This window comes from Schistocerca nitens, chromosome 3 (genome assembly GCF_023898315.1).
Source record: "Schistocerca nitens isolate TAMUIC-IGC-003100 chromosome 3, iqSchNite1.1, whole genome shotgun sequence".
In the NCBI taxonomy this organism is placed as follows: domain Eukaryota; kingdom Metazoa; phylum Arthropoda; class Insecta; order Orthoptera; family Acrididae; genus Schistocerca; species Schistocerca nitens.
The window spans coordinates 805,718,919-805,736,098 of NC_064616.1; the positions used below are offsets into that span (position 1 = coordinate 805,718,919).

Sequence of the window (17,180 nt, forward strand, 5' to 3'; positions counted from 1 at the left end):
TATGCCCATTCATCCTAATTGATAATTTGGTGGTAGTCATGCCGATGTAGAAGGCCGAACACATAGGCATGACTACCACAAAATATATTCAGTGACCTTCGTACGTACAGTTAGTTCATGCTAACCATATTATACACTGAACAGCCAAAGAAACTACTACACCTGCGTAATATCGTGTAGGGGGATGCAGTGTCCCATGGCTCGTGCGCCGACTATAACACCACATTCAGACTCACTTAAAATCCCGATAACCTGCCTTTGTAGCATCAGTCACCGTTCTAAAAACTGCACCAGATACGTTGCCGACCGTAGCACCGTATTCTGCCTATTTACATAACTTTGTATTTTAATACGCATGCCTATAACAGTTTCTATGACGCTTCAATATAGTTCATAAATTTACATTTTTGTATTGTAATGAAATGCTCTTGTTTGACTCCTTCGCGTCTACCGGAGCCTGCTCTTGGTGGGATCTATGAAACATCCCGTTTTTAATGTACTATCGTCCTTGTCAACTCAGCCGTGGCCCTTCTCTACGGGACGCTAAATTCTACCTTCTCCCGAATCTTGACGGCTGATTAATACACTACTGGCCATTAAAATTGCTACACCAAGAAGAAATGCAGATGATAAACAGGTATTCATTGGACAAAAATATATTACACTAGATCTGACATGTGATTGCATTTTCACGCAATTTGGGTGCACAGATCCTGAGAAATCAGTACCCAGAACAACCACCTCTGGCCGTAATAACGGCCTGGATACGCCTGGGCATTGAGTCAAACAGAGCTTGGATGGCGTGTACAGGTACAGCTGCCCATGCAGCTTCAACACAATACCACAGTTCATCAAGAGTAGTACTAACTGGCGTATTGTGACGAACCAGTTGCTCGGCCACCATTGACCAGACGTTTTAAATTGGTGAGAGATCTGGAGAATGTGCTAGCCTGGGCAGCAGTCGAACATTTTCTGTTTCCAGAAAGGCCGGTACAGGACCTGCAACATGCTGTCGTGCGTTATCCTGCTGAAATGTAGGGTTTCGCAGGGATCGAAAGAAGGGTAGAGCCACGAGTCGTAACACATCTGAAATGTAACGTCCACTGTTCAAAGTGCCGTCAATGCGAACAAGAAGTGACAGAGACTGAAACGTCCCCTTAGAAAAATTATACAGGACTGTGCTTAAGCTGAAACACAATATTTTTAGCGCAACGCAATCTGACTTTCAGAAATCCCTACAAAAGAATGGCCCTGACTAACATTAAACTATACCTTTCACAAATCACTTACCTCACAAAAATCTTCGCTACTCAAGCTACTGCAATACAGCGAGCGCCACTACTGCCAGCTAAATAAAAGATTCAAAGTACTGAAGGCACTAACTACTGATAGGGATAGTTAGCAAATGAAAGATATTAATAAAGAACAATGTATTTACCTTAATAGTCATAATATATATAGCAGTTCATGACAAATTACAAAACTCCGCCATCTCTCTCCCCACATCCACCACTGCTGGCGGCTCACCTCCAACTGCGCAACGCTACGCGCTGTTAACATCCAGCTGCCGCTGCCCAACACTACAATGGCAGACAACAATGCAAACTAGCCACAGACTGCACACAGCACAGCCAGTGATTTTCGTACAGAGCGCTACGTAACGTTGCCAATAAGAAAACAGAAACAGCCTACTTACAAGACGTGTAACCAATGGCACCCCATACCATCACGCCGGGTGATACGCCAGTATGGCGATGACGAATACACGCTTCCAATGTGCGTTCACCGCGATGTCGCCAAACACGGATGCGACCATCATGATGCTCTAAACAGAACCTGGATTCATCCGAAAAAATGACGTTTAGCCTTTCGTGCACCCAGGTTCGTCGTTGAGTACACCATCACAGGCGCTCCTGTCTGTGATGCAGCTTCAGTGGTAACCGCTGGCATGGTCTCCGAGCTGATAGTCCATGCTGCTGCAAACGTCGTCGAACTGTTCGTGCAGATGGTTGTTGTCTTGCAAACGTCCCCATCTGTTGACTCAGGGATCGAGACGTGGCTGCACGATCCGTTACAGCCATGTGGATACGATGCCTGTCATCTCGACTGCTAGTGATACGAGGCCATTGGGATCCAGCACGGCGTTCCGTATTACCCTCCTGAACTTACCGATTCCATATTCTGCTAACAGTCATTGGATCTCGACCATTGCGAACAGCAATGTCGCGATACGATAAACCGCAATCGCGACAGGCTACAATCCGACCTTTATCAATTTCGTTGATGTGATGGTACGCATTTCTCCTCTTTACAGAGGCATCGCAACAACGTTTCACCAGGCAACGCCGGTCAACTGCTGTTTGTGTATGAGAAATCGGTTGGAAACTTTCCTCATGTCACCACGTTGTAGGTGTCGCCACCGGCGCCAACCTTGTGTGAATGCTCTGAAAAGCTTATCATTTGCATGTCACAGCACCTTCTTCCTGTCGGTTAAATTTCGCGTCTGTAGCACGTCATCTTCGTGGTGTAGCAATTTTAATGGCCAGTAGTGTATTAAGTGAGCGCCGGGCCTTACTGGCAACCCAGAAGTCCGAAGTTTGCAGTGCTCTTCCGGTTGAACATCCAGTCGGCCCGCCCCGGCCCTGTTAGTCCCTCCCTCTTTCCTTCCAAACTTGAAGGCACGTTTCCTCGCTTGGAATAGTAATCTGTCAGCACGTTTCAAAACAGCATATTCCGCTGTAGGTGGAATATTCATTTTGAAATCTACCCTTTTCCTCTGTCGCGCGAGAAGGCCGTTAGTGAAGGAAGGAAGGAAGGAAGAAAGAAAGAAAGAAAGAAAGGAAGGAAGGAAGGAAGGAAGAAAGAAAGATCAGTATTTAACGTCTCGCCGACCACGTCTGTTGCCTTCAAGTTCTATTAACGGCGAGTACAGGCAGTGTAATTTAAAACTGCAGCGTGGTCTGATGGTCTTGTGCAAGTGTGTTCTGTTTCATACAACACAACCAAGCACTACTCAAGAATGATTTGCAGGAGACTTGTGCGAACTTGTAACCATACTCAGCACGGTTACAGATCATTACGGGCGATAACATCTTGGCCGAACAGTAATTTATGTCATTCTGATAATCAGCTTTTGCTCCAATTCCTCGACATTTGCAATCTCAGTATCGAATCGACAGTTTATCACTGTTTCGAATGGCAGTCGGTAATCTGCCGGTTGATAGCAGTTTTGCTTATCTGTTCTTCCACCGGCCTGCTAATAACAGCAAAGAGACAGTTCGCATGAATCGGCGGAGTGTGATTGAGCGTTTCGCTGGCGACAGGAGCTCAGTTATCGGGGTGTTCGGTCGTGGCGCCAGATCTTCGCGAACCGACGCGTGACGTCCACATCCGAGCGCAAGGTCAGTAACCAATTTCCGGACCGTACGCTCCAATTTCGCTGAGCACTATTTCAATAAGGAAAGAAAAAGTTGTATAGTATTATGTAAGTCCGCAGACTTTTGTGACCGATGTGACTGAAGATAAAGTCTTGTGTGTTGTTACACCACGTCCTTTTGTTGCTGCGTGATGGACGTTTCGACCCCTCGGCTGGGATCTTCTTCAGCGTCCTGTGGTGTCCAAGGTCAGCTGTACACTGTTAAACACCGGTGTCGCTTTCTCTTCTCCGTTGGTGTTTTCCCGCGCTTATGCTGGAGAAGTGCTATTGGTTAAAGTTCTTCCAGCTACTTTTGATGGGCCATCGTCATAGCATAGAAACAAAGCGGGCATAGTAAGATACGGGAAATGTTTATTAAAAGTATTATTCTCCGAAGAGGTGGCTTCCTGGACGCTGTATTGCTTCCTCTCCTCGGTCACGTGTTCACTTCCTTGTTGGCGCGAAGCCACGAAGCCCTGAGCCTATAGCCGTCCTCTCTATTGAAGTCACATTTGTTCTTGGAACTCTATCGTTTCTCGGACTTTCCTTTCATAAATGTTGGTTTCCTTGGCTAGTACACGTACGTTGTTGAAATCAGTATCATTGCTACAGTTTCCTGATGTTCGTGTTCCTTGATACGTTTTTTTGTCTTTCCCGTTTCGCCTAAATACACCTGCCACAGCCACACGTCATTTCATAGACTACCGCAACTTGGAGGTAACCAGGTGCGTCAGTTCTGCGTCGAAAATGTTGTATTTTTTTTTCTTTGACAGAAAAAATACATCTGTATACCATTTTTCTTTAGAATTTTGCCGGCCGGAGTGGCCGAGCAGTTCTAGGCGCTACAGTGTGGAACCGCACGACCGCTACGTCGCAGGTTCGAATCCTGCCTCGGGCATGGATGTGTGTGATGTCCTTAGGTTAGTTAGGTTTAAGTTCTTCTACGTTGTAGGGGACTGATGACCTCAGATGTTAAGTCCCATAGTGCTCAGAGCCATTTGAACCATTTGAACTCAACTTTTGGGGTCATCAGTCCCCTAGAACTTAGAACTACTTAAACCTAACTAACCTAAGGACATCACACACATCCATGCCCGAGGCAGGATTCGAACCTGCGACCGTAGCAAGTAATAATTATTTTCAATCAGCGTGTAATCGGGAAGATCGAGTATAGATTTAAGTGTCAGGAAGTCGTTTCTGAAAGTATTTGTATGGAGTGTAGCCATGTATGGAAGTGAAACATGGACGATAACCAGTTTAGACAAGAAGAGAATAGAAGCTTTTGAAATGTGGTGCTACAGAAGAATGCTGAAGATAAGGTGGGTAGATCACGTAACTAATGAGGAGGTATTGAAGAGGATTGGGGAGAAGAGAAGTTTGTGGCACAACTTGACTAGAAGAAGGGATCGGTTGGTAGGACATGTTTTGAGGCATCAAGGGATCACAAATTTAGCATTGGAGGGCAGCGTGGAGGGTAAAAATCGTAGAGGGAGACCAAGAGATCAATACACTAAGCAGATTCAGAAGGATGTAGGTTGCAGTAGGTACTGGGAGATGAAGAAGCTTGCACAGGATAGAGTAGCATGGAGAGCTGCATCAAACCAGTCTCAGGACTGAAGACTACAACAACAATCCTTAAATGTCCCATCCCACTGTTATGCACATCTACCAATTTGGAGTACATAATGTAGCCATCAATAGTTAACAATTTTCTTCATTTATACAATAGACTCGCGACCAGCCCCGACTTGTCACGGGTAACGCGAAGTATCTATGGACGGACCACTTGTGTGGCATAATCGTAATTCTGTTTACGAGCCACAGCGTACAGTTGTGACTGAAATACAGATAACACAGTTAGGTAAACGAATTTTATTTCTTCCATATAACTTAAAAGGACTTAGCAACACGCTCCAGGAAAGTACTGGAGAGGTTGGAGTCTGACGCGAGCCAAATTTCTGCTTGATCTTTTCCCACATTTCCGTTCCCACCACTTGAACATTAGTTCCATATCAACAAATATTTTCTTATGAGTTTATATCTGATACGTCCCACATCGCCGGTCGTTTAGGAAGTCGGTGGTCGCTTGCGCTGTCCTCCTGGTAAAGGTGGGCTTATGCCTGTGTCCGGCGTCCACAAACAAAAATGGTTCAAATGGCTCTGAGCACTATGGGACTTAACATCTGAGGTCATCAGTCCCCTAGACTTAGAACTACTTAAACCTTAGGACATCACACACATCCATGTCCGAGGCAGGACTCGAACCTGCGACCGTAGCGGTCACGCGGTTCCAGACTGTAGCGCCTAGAACCGCTCGGCCACCCCGGCCGGCCGTCCACAAACCTCCTTCGCCAGTCTATTAGTGTAACCTATCAAAATCCGTACAGTAGTTCCTAACATGAGCCCGAACATATAGTGAGAAACCGTGGCGGAGGTCCTTAGTTTATGCAGCGTGGTAAGAAACAGACTGAGAAGCTTGTAAGGGCTTAGAACGTTCTTAATAAATTATTTATTTTCTGTTTTGTCTCACTATTTTTTGCAGTGATGACGGGGGAAGCATAATTCTGTGGTATCCGAATATCTTCTCAACTTTTTTGATATAAATAAGTTATGTACAAAGAGAGAACATATTTCTTTTTTTCTTCTTCTCCTGACAAATGTGAGACCTGACACTTAGAACCTTTTCAATTTCCACTCTTTATATGAGAACGAAACTTATAGACGGATGTATTTCATACATATTATCATAACTCTTAATTAAACGTTTCGTTGTGACATTTGGAGGCGCATAAAATTCTTCTGAAAACTGCAGAATACTGCGTATTTAATGAGGTTCGTGTTTTACGGAGGTTGTCCCGCTCCTTAATAAACTCATAAGATTTTTGCTTGGGTATCATTACGCACACTCGCGACATAGTACTCACAGGACAGTGGCAAAACATATTTACCTAACTGCGACGATAAACTCACCAGAGGTGCCACAATTAATTGCCTCTCGTGATGTGTTTTCCTTAATGACCGAAGGAATAAAGGCGATAAGGAAGATTAGGTCCCGTGACAAAGCAGATACTTGCCTTTTTCCCACACTCCATCCGTGAATGCAGCACGAAAGAACGCAAGTTTTATTGGTACGAGATACTGATTACTTTCCACTGCGGTGTGGGAGGTAAAGTCGGCTATCCCGCTGTCGACAAGATTATAATGGCAAAAGGTACACGCCGTCAGCAAACTGTACTTACGAAATGACAGTCAATAGTAAATCATTGCTTTAAAAATTAAATAACTGCGCAATTTTATTTTTCGTTTATCTTATGCTACTGCAGTGGACATATGGTGTCAATCTGCACTCTTATTGCGAACTTAGAGTTTTGCAGAAAGGAGGAAGTAGTGTAGCAGTTAATACAAACGTAACAGCACGGCAATTTTCGAATGAATTAGAAACGTGGTATTAGTGGATTAGGTTATTTTTTAAGCTGTGAAGCAATGACTGTCAGAGTAGTTACTTCTGTTCGGTGGGTGGCGCCGTAAAAGTCCCAAAGTTATATCATTAACACCGCTAAAAATATGTTTTTTGAATACTGGGTATTGATTGCAAGAAGAATGGTGGCTGGTACCGTTCTTTTGTTATCATATTACGATCTAGCAAACTGAAAACCACAAGGATAGACGGTTTTGATTAAGAAAGTTTTTTTCATCATTGGCCTGTGTTATCAGCTATTTGACATGCTGTGCTGGATAAAGCTCTCTTCCAGGGTTGTTCCAGCTGTCTGTCTTTCACTCTAGTTCGCTGTGTGATCCATTTGTTTGTTGTCCTACCTCGCCTAGTTATTCCCAACACGTATCTCTCCTTTGCTCACTTCTCACCAGTCACTTTTTGAACGGTTTTCCCATTATAAGTCCTGTGGCATTGCTGTAAGTCAAAACTGTGAATACAGGGTTCATCGTCAGCTTTTTTTTTTTTTCAGACGCATCAGGCTTTAGTTCTTGGTTACCAAAGATATTCCCGGCCACTTTTGCTGTTCACTTTATTTCATTTACTTCCCACTGTAATATGCCTCTTGAACGCTGTATATTCAATGACCTGGTATCAGACCGGACGTTAGTCATTATTTTGAAGTGAGCCACATAGAAGGACATATGCACATGCCAAGGTACAAAGTTTTTTCTAAGCTTATTGTCTTGATTTTGCCTTCCTTGTCCTCTTTTAGAGGCTCGATAATGTCCACAGGCTGGTCTAGTACTTAGAAAATTAATCAGTGAAATGATTATAAAAGTCTGATAATTTCAAATTATGAAATGAAGTAAAGTATCTGAAGTTTTAAACGTTTGTATTCGGGAACTTTTCACACATTGTAATGACACAGTTTGAATAACAATTCGAACAATAAGTCTGCTTTCTGCAGCTTCACACAAAGACTTGAGCACCATTCGCTACAACATCCCATCAAATCTGTACACGATGAAGAAGAACAGATACTATACTATGGATCTTCGTCAGAGACAATCGCTGCTACATACACTCCTGGAAATTGAAATAAGAACACCGTGAATTCATTGTCCCAGGAAGGGGAAACTTTATTGACACATTCCTGGGGTCCGATACATCACATGATCACACTGACACAACCACAGGCACATAGACACAGGCAACAGAGCATGCACAATGTCGGCACTAGTACAGTGTATATCCACCTTTCGCAGCAATGCAGGCTGCTATCCTCCCATGGAGACGATCGTAGAGATGCTGGATGTAGTTCTGTGGAACGGCTTGCCATGCCATTTCCACCTGGCGCCTCAGTTGGACCAGCGTTCGTGCCGGACGTGCAGACCGCGTGAGACGACGCTTCATCCAGTCCCAAACATGCTCAATGGGGGACAGATCCGGAGATCTTGCTGGCCAGGGTAGTTGACTTACACCTTCTAGAGCACGTTGGGTGGCACGGGATACATGCGGACGTGCATTGTCCTGTTGGAACAGCAAGTTCCCTTGCCGGTCTAGGAATGGTAGAACGATGGGTTCGATGACGGTTTGGATGTACCGTGCACTATTCAGTGTCCCCTCGACGATCACCAGTGGTGTACGGCCAGTGTAGGAGATCGCTCCCCACACCATGATGCCGGGTGTTGGCCCTGTGTGCCTCGGTCGTATGCAGTCCTGATTGTGGCGCTCACCTGCACGGCGCCAAACACGCATACGACCATCATTGGCACCAAGGCAGAAGCGACTCTCATCGCTGAAGACGACACGTCTCCATTCGTCCCTCCATTCACGCCTGTCGCGACACCACTGGAGGCGGGCTGCACGATGTTGGGGCGTGAGCGGAAGACGGCCTAACGGTGTGCGGGACCGTAGCCCAGCTTCATGGAGACGGTTGCGAATGGTCCTCGCCGATACCCCAGGAGCAACAGTGTCCGTAATTTGCTGGGAAGTGGCGGTGCGGTCCCCTACGGCACTGCGTAGGATCCTACGGTCTTGGCGTGCATCCGTGCGTCGCTGCGGTCCGGTCCCAGGTCGACGGGCACGTGCACCTTCCGCCGACCACTGGCGACAACATCGATGTACTGTGGAGACCTCACGCCCCACGTGTTGAGCAATTCGGCGGTACGTCCACCCGGCCTCCCGCATGCCCACTATACGCCCTCGCTCAAAGCCCGTCAACTTTACATACGATTCACGTCCACGCTGTCGCGGCATGCTACCAGTGTTAAAGACTGCGATGGAGCTCCGTATGCCAAGGCAAACTGGCTGACACTGACGGCGGCGGCGCACAAATGCTGCGCAGCTAGCGCCATTCGACGGCCAACACCGCGGTTCCTTGTGTGTCCGCTGTGCCGTGCGTGTGATCATTGCTTGTACAGCCCTCTCGCAGTGTCCGGAGCAAGTATGGCGGGTCTGACACACCGGTGTCAATGTGTTCTTTTTTCCATTTCCAGTAGTGTATTTATCAAAATCTAACAGAAATGAATTTTCAAAATTTTATGTTAAAACTTCAGCATTGTCGTAAGCACATTGAATATAAATATTTAGGCATTAAATAATTGATTTTTATGGGAATTTAAGGAGATGGGACCTGGATAAACTGAAAGAACCAGAGTTTCTAGAGTTTCAGGGAGAGCATAAGGGAACAATTGACAGGAATGGGGGAAAGAAATACAGTAGAAGAAGAATGGGTAGCTTTGAGGAATGAAATAGTGAAGGCAGCAGAGGATCAAGTAGGTAAAAAGACGAGGGCTAGTAGAAATCCTTGGGTAACAGAATAGATACTGAATTTAATCGATGAAAGGAGAAAATACAAAAATGCAGTAAGTGAAGCAGGCAAAAAGGAATACAAACGTCTCAAAAATGAGATCGACAGGAAGTGCAAAATGGCTAAGCAGGGATGGGTAGAAGACAAATGTAAGGATGTAGAGGCTTATCTCACTAGGGGTAAGATAGATACTGCCTACAGGAAAATTAAAGAGACCTTTGGAGAAAAGAGAACCTCTTGCATGAATATCAAGAGCTCAGATAGCAACCCAGTTCTAAGCAAAGAAGGGAAAGCAGAAAGGTGGAAGGAGTATATAGAGGGTCTATACAAGGGTGATGTACTTGAGGACAATATTATGGAAATGGAAGAGGATGTAGATGAAATGGGAGATACGATACTGCGTAAAGAGTTTGACAGAACACTGAAAGACCTACGTCGAAACAAGGCCCCGGGAGTAGACAACATTCCATTAGAACTACTGACAGCCTTGGGAGAGCCAGTCCTGACAAAACTCTACCATCTGGTGAGCAAGATGTATGAGGCAGGCGAAATTCCCTCAGACTTCAAGAAGACTATAATAATTCCAATCCCAAAGAAAGCAGGTGTTGTCCAGACACTATTTGACCAAAATGGTACTGAAACAGAGGATGACAGACTAAAGGCCGAAATACTAAATGTCTTTTTCCAAAGCTGTTTCACAGAGGAAGAGTGCACTGTAGTTCCTTCTCTAGATTGTCGCACAGATGACAAAATGGTAGATATCGAAATAGACGACAGAGGGATAGAGAAACAATTAAAATAGCTCAAAAGAGGAAAGGCCGCTGGACCTGATGGGATACCAGATCGATTTTACACAGAGTACGCGAAGGAACTTGCACCCCTTCTTGCAGCGGTGTACCGTAGGTCTCTAGAAGAGCGTAGCGTTCCAAAGGATTGGAAAAGGGCACAGGTCATTCCCGTTTTCAAGAAGGGACGTCGAACAGATGTGCAGAACTATAGACCTATATCTCTAACGTCGATCAGTTGCAGAATTTTGGAACACGTATTATGTTCGAGTATAATGACTTTTCTGGAGACTAGAAATCTACTCTGTAGGAATCAGCATGGGTTTCGAAAAAGACAGTCGTGCGAAACCCAGCTCGCGCTGTGTTTCTTGACTTCCGCAAGGCGTTCGATACAGTTCCCCACAGTCGTTTAATGAACAAAGTAAGAGCATATGGACTATCAGACCAATTGTGTGATTGGATTGAAGAGTTCCTAGATAACAGAACGCAGCATGTCATTCTCAATGGAGAGAAGTCTTCCGAAGTAAGAGTGATTTCAGGTGTACCGCAGGGGAGTGTCGTAAGACCGTTGCTTTTCACGATATACATAAATGACCTTGTGGATGACATCGGAAGTTCACTGAGGCTTTTTGCGGATGATGCTGTGGTATATCGAGAGGTTGTAACAATGGAAAATTGTACTGAAATGCAGGAGGATCTGCAACGAATTGACGCATGGCGCAGGGAATGGCAATTGAATCTCAATGTAGACAAGTGTAATGTGCTGCGAATACATAGAAAGAAAGATCCCTTATCATCTAGCTACAATATGTCAGCAAATGGAAGCAGTTAATTTCATAAATTATCTGGGAGTACGCATTAGGAGTGATTTAAAATGGAATGATCATATAAAGTTGATCGTCGGTAAAGCAGATGCCAGACTGAGATTCATTGGAAGAATCTTAAGGAAATGTAATCCGAAAACAAAGGAAGTAGGTTACAGTACGCTTGTTCGCCCACTGCTTGAATACTGCTCAGCAGTGTGGGATCCGTACCAGATAGGGTTGATAGAAGAGATAGAGAAGATCCAACGGAGAGCAGCGCGCTTCGTTACAGGATCATTTAGTAATCGCGAAAGCGTTACGGAGATGATAGATAAACTCCAGTGGAAGACTCTGCAGGAGAGACGCTCAGTAGCTCGGTACGGGCTTTTGTTGAAGTTTCGAGAAGATACCTTGACCGAGGAGTCAAGCAGTATATTGCTCCCTCCTACGTATATCTCGCGAAGAGACCATGAGGATAAAATCAGAGAGATTAGAGCCCACACAGAAGCATACCGACAATGCTTCTTTCCACGAACGATAAGAGACTGGAATAGAAGGGAGAACCGATAGAGGTACTCAAGGTACCCTCCGCCACACACCGTCAGGTGGCTTGCGGAGTATGAATGTAGATGTAGATGTGAAAATTACCGAACTATCAGTTTAATAAGTCACACCTGCAAAATACTAATGCGAATTATTTACAGACGAATGGAAAAACTGGTAGAAGCCGACCTCGAGGAAGATCAGTTTGGATTCCGTAGAAATGTTGGAACACGTGAGGTAATACTGACCCCACGACTTATCTTAGAAGAAATATTAAGGAAAGGCAAACCTACGTTTCTAGCATTTGTAGACTTAGAGAAAGCTTTTGACAATGTTGACTGGAATACTCTCTTTCAAATTCTGAAGGTGGCAGGGGTAAAATACAGAGAGCGAAAAGCTATTTACAATTTGTACAGAAACCAGATGGCAGTTATAAGAGTCGAGGGTCATGAAAGGGAAGCAGTGTTTGGGAAGGGAGTGAGACAGGGTTGTAGCCTCTCCCCGATGCTATTCAATCTGTATATTGAGCAAGCAGTAATGGAACCAAAAGAAAAATTCGGAGTAGGAATTAAAATCCACGGAGAAGAAATAAAAACTTTGAGGTTCGCCGATGACATTGTAATTCTGTCAGAGACAGCAAAGGACTTGGAAGAGCAGTTGAACGGAATGGACAGTGTCTTGAAAGGAGGGTATAAGATGAACATCAACAAAAGCAAAACGAGGATAATGGAATGTAATCTAATTACGTCGGGTGATCCTGCGGGAATTAGATTAGGAAACGAGACACTTAAAGTGGTAAAGGAGTTTTGCTATTTGGGAGCAACATAACTGATGATGGTCGAAGTAGAGAGGATATAAAATGTAGACTGGCAATGGCAAGGAAAGAGTTTCTGACGAAGAGAAATTTGTTAACATCGAGTACTGATTTAAGTGTCAGGAAGTCGTTTGTGAAAGTATTCGTATGGAGTGTAGCCATGTATGGAAGTGAAACATGGACGATAAATAGTTTAGACAAGAAGAGTATAGAAGCTTTCGAAATGTGGTGCTACAGAAGAATGCTGAAGATTATATGGATAGATCACATAACTAATGAGGAGGTATTGAATAGAATTGGGGAGAAGAGGAGTTTGTGGCTCAATTTGACTAGAAGAAGGGATCGGTTGGTAGGACATGTTCTGAGGCATCAAGGGATCACCAATTTAGTACTGCAGGGCAGCGTAGTGGGTAAAAATCGTAGAGGGAGACCAAGAGATGAATACACTAAGCAGATTCAGAAGGATGTAGGCTGCAGTAGGTACTGGGAGATGAAGAAGCTTGCACAGGATAGAGTAGCATGGAGAGCTGCATCAAACCAGTCTCAGGACTGAAGACCACAACAACAACATGGATCTTTCTTTTGAATGGACTTTCCTTTTGTAAACGAAGATAGCGATACCCGATGGTATCTTAAGATTCTTAATGTGTCAAGGGTTTGATTACACTACGCCAACCAGTAGTAACTGCATTGCTGCTTTATTTCGCTTTTTTTCGATGTGTTGCTTAGTCTTATTGCATCTGATTTCCTGGCCTGGTTTCGAATATGGTGTATCAAGTTCTTCTATTACGTTATTTCCGTTTGTAGGCACTAGAACGTTACATGAAGTCACACTTGCAGACTTGCATGCAGATGTTTGTATACTAGAAGTGTGTTCATACCGGCAGAACCGTACTAGAAAGCCAGATTAAATTTTACCTTTGAACAACTTATATTTAAGACGCACGGGAGATTATATCAGCATTTAAGAAAGCTATAGTTATTCAGTTGATCAAATTTCCCTGCTAGAGCACCGAGACCGAGAGCAGTGCCCTTTTCCAGGGATCCCTATTGATTTTCCAGACGCTGATGGGCACCCGTCACTGGTGACGTAAAGCATTTGAAGCTGTCAAAAACGCGTTTTCTCGATTCGTTAAAGTGAGAGCATACGAAAACTGCAGTAGCAACTGTAGCCGCTCCGTGGATTACAGAACGTGTCTGTCGAAATAACATTTTACGTGTATTGAATCTGCTGCTTACCTCGCGGTAAAGCACTCCTCAATATAAACAGAACTTCTACAAAATTCGAACACTGCCGTTAGTGTTTTTAATGCGGCGAATCAATTAGCTGACGGAGGGGTTAAAACTGCGAATTAAGGAGCAGCAAACGTCGTTACCATGTGATACAGAATGCTTAAAATGATGCTCCAATTTCTATTTTCGATCTTTGTTCAGTGACCGCGATAGAGGCCGGGTATTCTATGCAGAGTGCTTCGGCGGCTGGAAATGATGACTACGAGTATCTCCGAGCAATGGAAGATGATTTGCGTGTACTGAGGCAACCGGGAAAAGTAGTAATATTTTTAATATCCGTGACAACGGTGTAAACGACAGATGTACAGGGTGAACAGCTCCACCGATAACATTTTAAGCGATCTGTGACCTCTGGGGACTCATTACAGGGTAATAATTTAATTATAATTTGTTCGGTTTGCTATCTCAACTGCCTTGTATCGGCGATACTACCTCCACAACAGTGAAAAAACCTGTAATTTGCAGTCACCAAAACGTACAACAGCAAACACGGAATAATGCAACAAGCCTCTATAGAAGCAAAGAACTGTGAATGTGGTCGCCGCTCAGCATAGCATTTGTATGCCGGTCTTCCATTGCATCAGTGAACTTATAAACGAAGTGCATATCGGTCAACTCTTCATCAGTAAATCTACCCATCCAACTGTGTACAATTGTTGACGTACTACTAACACCGAAACAAACCCGGGACACAACGTAGACTCTGTTCATCATAAGAATAAACCTGATGTAAACATTACGCCATGTATTCTTCCGCCTTGCTCGAATGTCATTGGTTTTCGCTTCACGTGGAGCGTAAGCCAAACTGTGTCCAGTACAGTCAAGTGCGATCATGATACGTTTTATGCTGCTTTACACACAAAGATTGAGCGATAGTGCGGGACCACGGCTTTACAGGCGCATTTAACTGAGACGGCACTGCTCGGCGCGCTGGTCCAACTAACCTGCAATGATGAGAGCAGTTGCAGTTCATGCGTAGAAGGAAACAAACGAAGAAACAATGCAGCTTGGAATGTTATTTAATTTTTAAAGAGAATGAAGTAATATTCGACTAAACTCCAGCGCTACCGCACGGCTCTTAAGTGACCAGACGGAAAGCGTAAAATGCTCTCGTTCTCACCTAATTACAAACAAGAGTGATGGAAAGTCCTAGCTTAAACGCAGGGTAATTTTTCTGAGCGAGCTATGTGTGATGGAAAAGCATACTGCATGTATTTCACCATATTGTGAATACTGAAGCCACTGAAGGTATTAATTGCGGCCAGTCGTCTGGTAATCTCTCAGCTCCTTCTTTATCCCAATCCGAGAAATACATTTCAGTTCTGGAACTGTCATCTGTTCTAGTACGTCTGGCACTTTGACGGTCTTGTTGTTTCTCGCGACAAATCCCTTAACTTGGCTCCAGATCAGATCTGTTGGGTTCATATTTTAATGGTACAGTGGCAAATGTAAAAATGCAGCATTTGTATGGTGTGCTCGATGCTGTGAAAAGGATTTTTTTTATCGTGTTTCTACGCGTATCACTCTGGTTCGTATGAGATTTCATCTGTGGTATACAACAATGGACACAGTCCAAATGAAGAGTATTTGGTTTTGCATTTTTGTCCTGAAAATGAAATTGTTTTGTTATTTAAAGCAACTTTTATTAACAATATCAATAATTAAGACTATATATTTGAAAGGAAAACATGAATTTTGCTTGCAGTATGTAATTATAAACGAGAAGACGTGCATTATTAATAAAAATTGTGATTAATTTTACAGTTACGAGATGTTGGTATTTCAAATAGAAAAAAAAAGACTTCCACCAGCGATTCATGAACTGCACCGGATCATCATTCTGCTACGCTACCGATTCCGCTTAACATCGATTGTATTATGCTAACGATTCCGCCAAACATCCAGTGTGTATTTGTGTACCAACTGTATCAAATACAGTCCCGCAGAGAAATTCAAAGCTGACTTTTCTTGTAAATTTATGAAAAACGTTAAAAACAATCTGTTTCCCGGCACTTTTAACCATGTTCCACTACGGAGCAGGAAGCAGCCAGCAGCCTCAGCCATTTTCACAGTGCGTATTAACAGCGCGATAATCAGAGCGCAGCAGTACAAAGAATGAGACTGTACACGATTTTTGAAATGAAAACTACATAGCTACATCGTGATAAAGAAATACGAAGATGGCTGTTAATACATTAGAGTATCTTAAAGATTCAATTAAGGTACGTAAGTGACGAGATACCCATTACAGAAGTAGGACCTACTTCCAAGAGCGTAACAACACCAGAGTACGTCTGCTACGCCTTCTGACCTATCATCGCGCTTGTGTTTGTTTACATCAGGTTTATTCTTACGATAAACGGATTGTAGCAGTAGGAGGGAGTGTTGTACTTGGAGAATAGTCTACCTAGGAATACACGGTGTTTTAACGTGGCGTCAGATTTTAGAATCGCACGAAAGAATGTGGACTGGAAACCGCAATGAACAGTTAACGGCATTTTCTACTGTTTTTCTTGTTGTGAAACAGGAGGTTGTGTTTTGTGCATAATTTGTAAATATTTTGAACTCTACAAACTGAAATGCTGTATAATATACTAAGTCTGTTAGGAAGACGTTGTTAATTCTTCAGTTACAGAATTCTATCGTGAGTAAAATTTTGTATATTTTTAAAACTAGTTACACAAGGGGACTTCAAAAAGTAAGTTACACATTATTATGGCAGGCCAAGTAACTTTTATTGAATGGTGCACTAGACTTAAAAGCGACACAGGTGTTTGAAATCATTTTTCAACCTAATCACCAATGGTCTGTGCACAACGGTCGAAACTTTCTCCCAGTGGTGTAGTTCCTCGACTGTAGAAGTCCGTTCCTTGTCACGGAGCCATTCGAGTGTGAACGGCTTCATCATTAAAAAAAAAAAAAAAAAAAAAAAAAAAAATTGTCCGCAGCTAGTGATCTCTCGGTCGCGTTCTCGCTTCCCGAGCACGGGGTCCCGGGTTCGATTTACGGCGGGGTCAGGTATTTTCACCTGCCTCGAGATGACTCGGTGTTTGTGTTGTCCTCATCATTTCATGATCATTCATGAAAGTGGCGGGACTGGACTAAGCACAGGATGGGAATTTGTACGGGCGCTGATAACCGCCAAGTTGAGCACCCCACAAACCAAACATCATCATCATCATCATCATCGCAAAATCTGCGACTGCTGCCAATCAGTTCCTTGACAATAGTCTGTGGGCGATGTCGATGCTTTTTCTTCGCGATCGGCATCAGCCACAT

At 43.8% G+C, this 17,180-nt stretch overlaps 1 protein-coding gene across 2 annotated transcripts in view; it reads left to right on the top strand.

Annotated features, from left to right (window-relative positions):
- The window catches only part of LOC126248831 (sulfate transporter-like), a 531,455-nt gene that overhangs the window by 196,421 nt on the left and 317,854 nt on the right, over positions 1 to 17,180 (top strand). The window contains exon 1 of one of the 2 annotated variants that reach the window (XM_049950247.1): positions 3,265 to 3,401. The exons of the other annotated variant lie outside the window; for it this stretch is intronic. The gene's annotated coding sequence lies outside the window, so the exon portion shown is untranslated. Of the gene's footprint in view, positions 1 to 3,264; positions 3,402 to 17,180 lie in introns of those variants that run through there. 2 annotated transcript variants of the gene reach the window in all.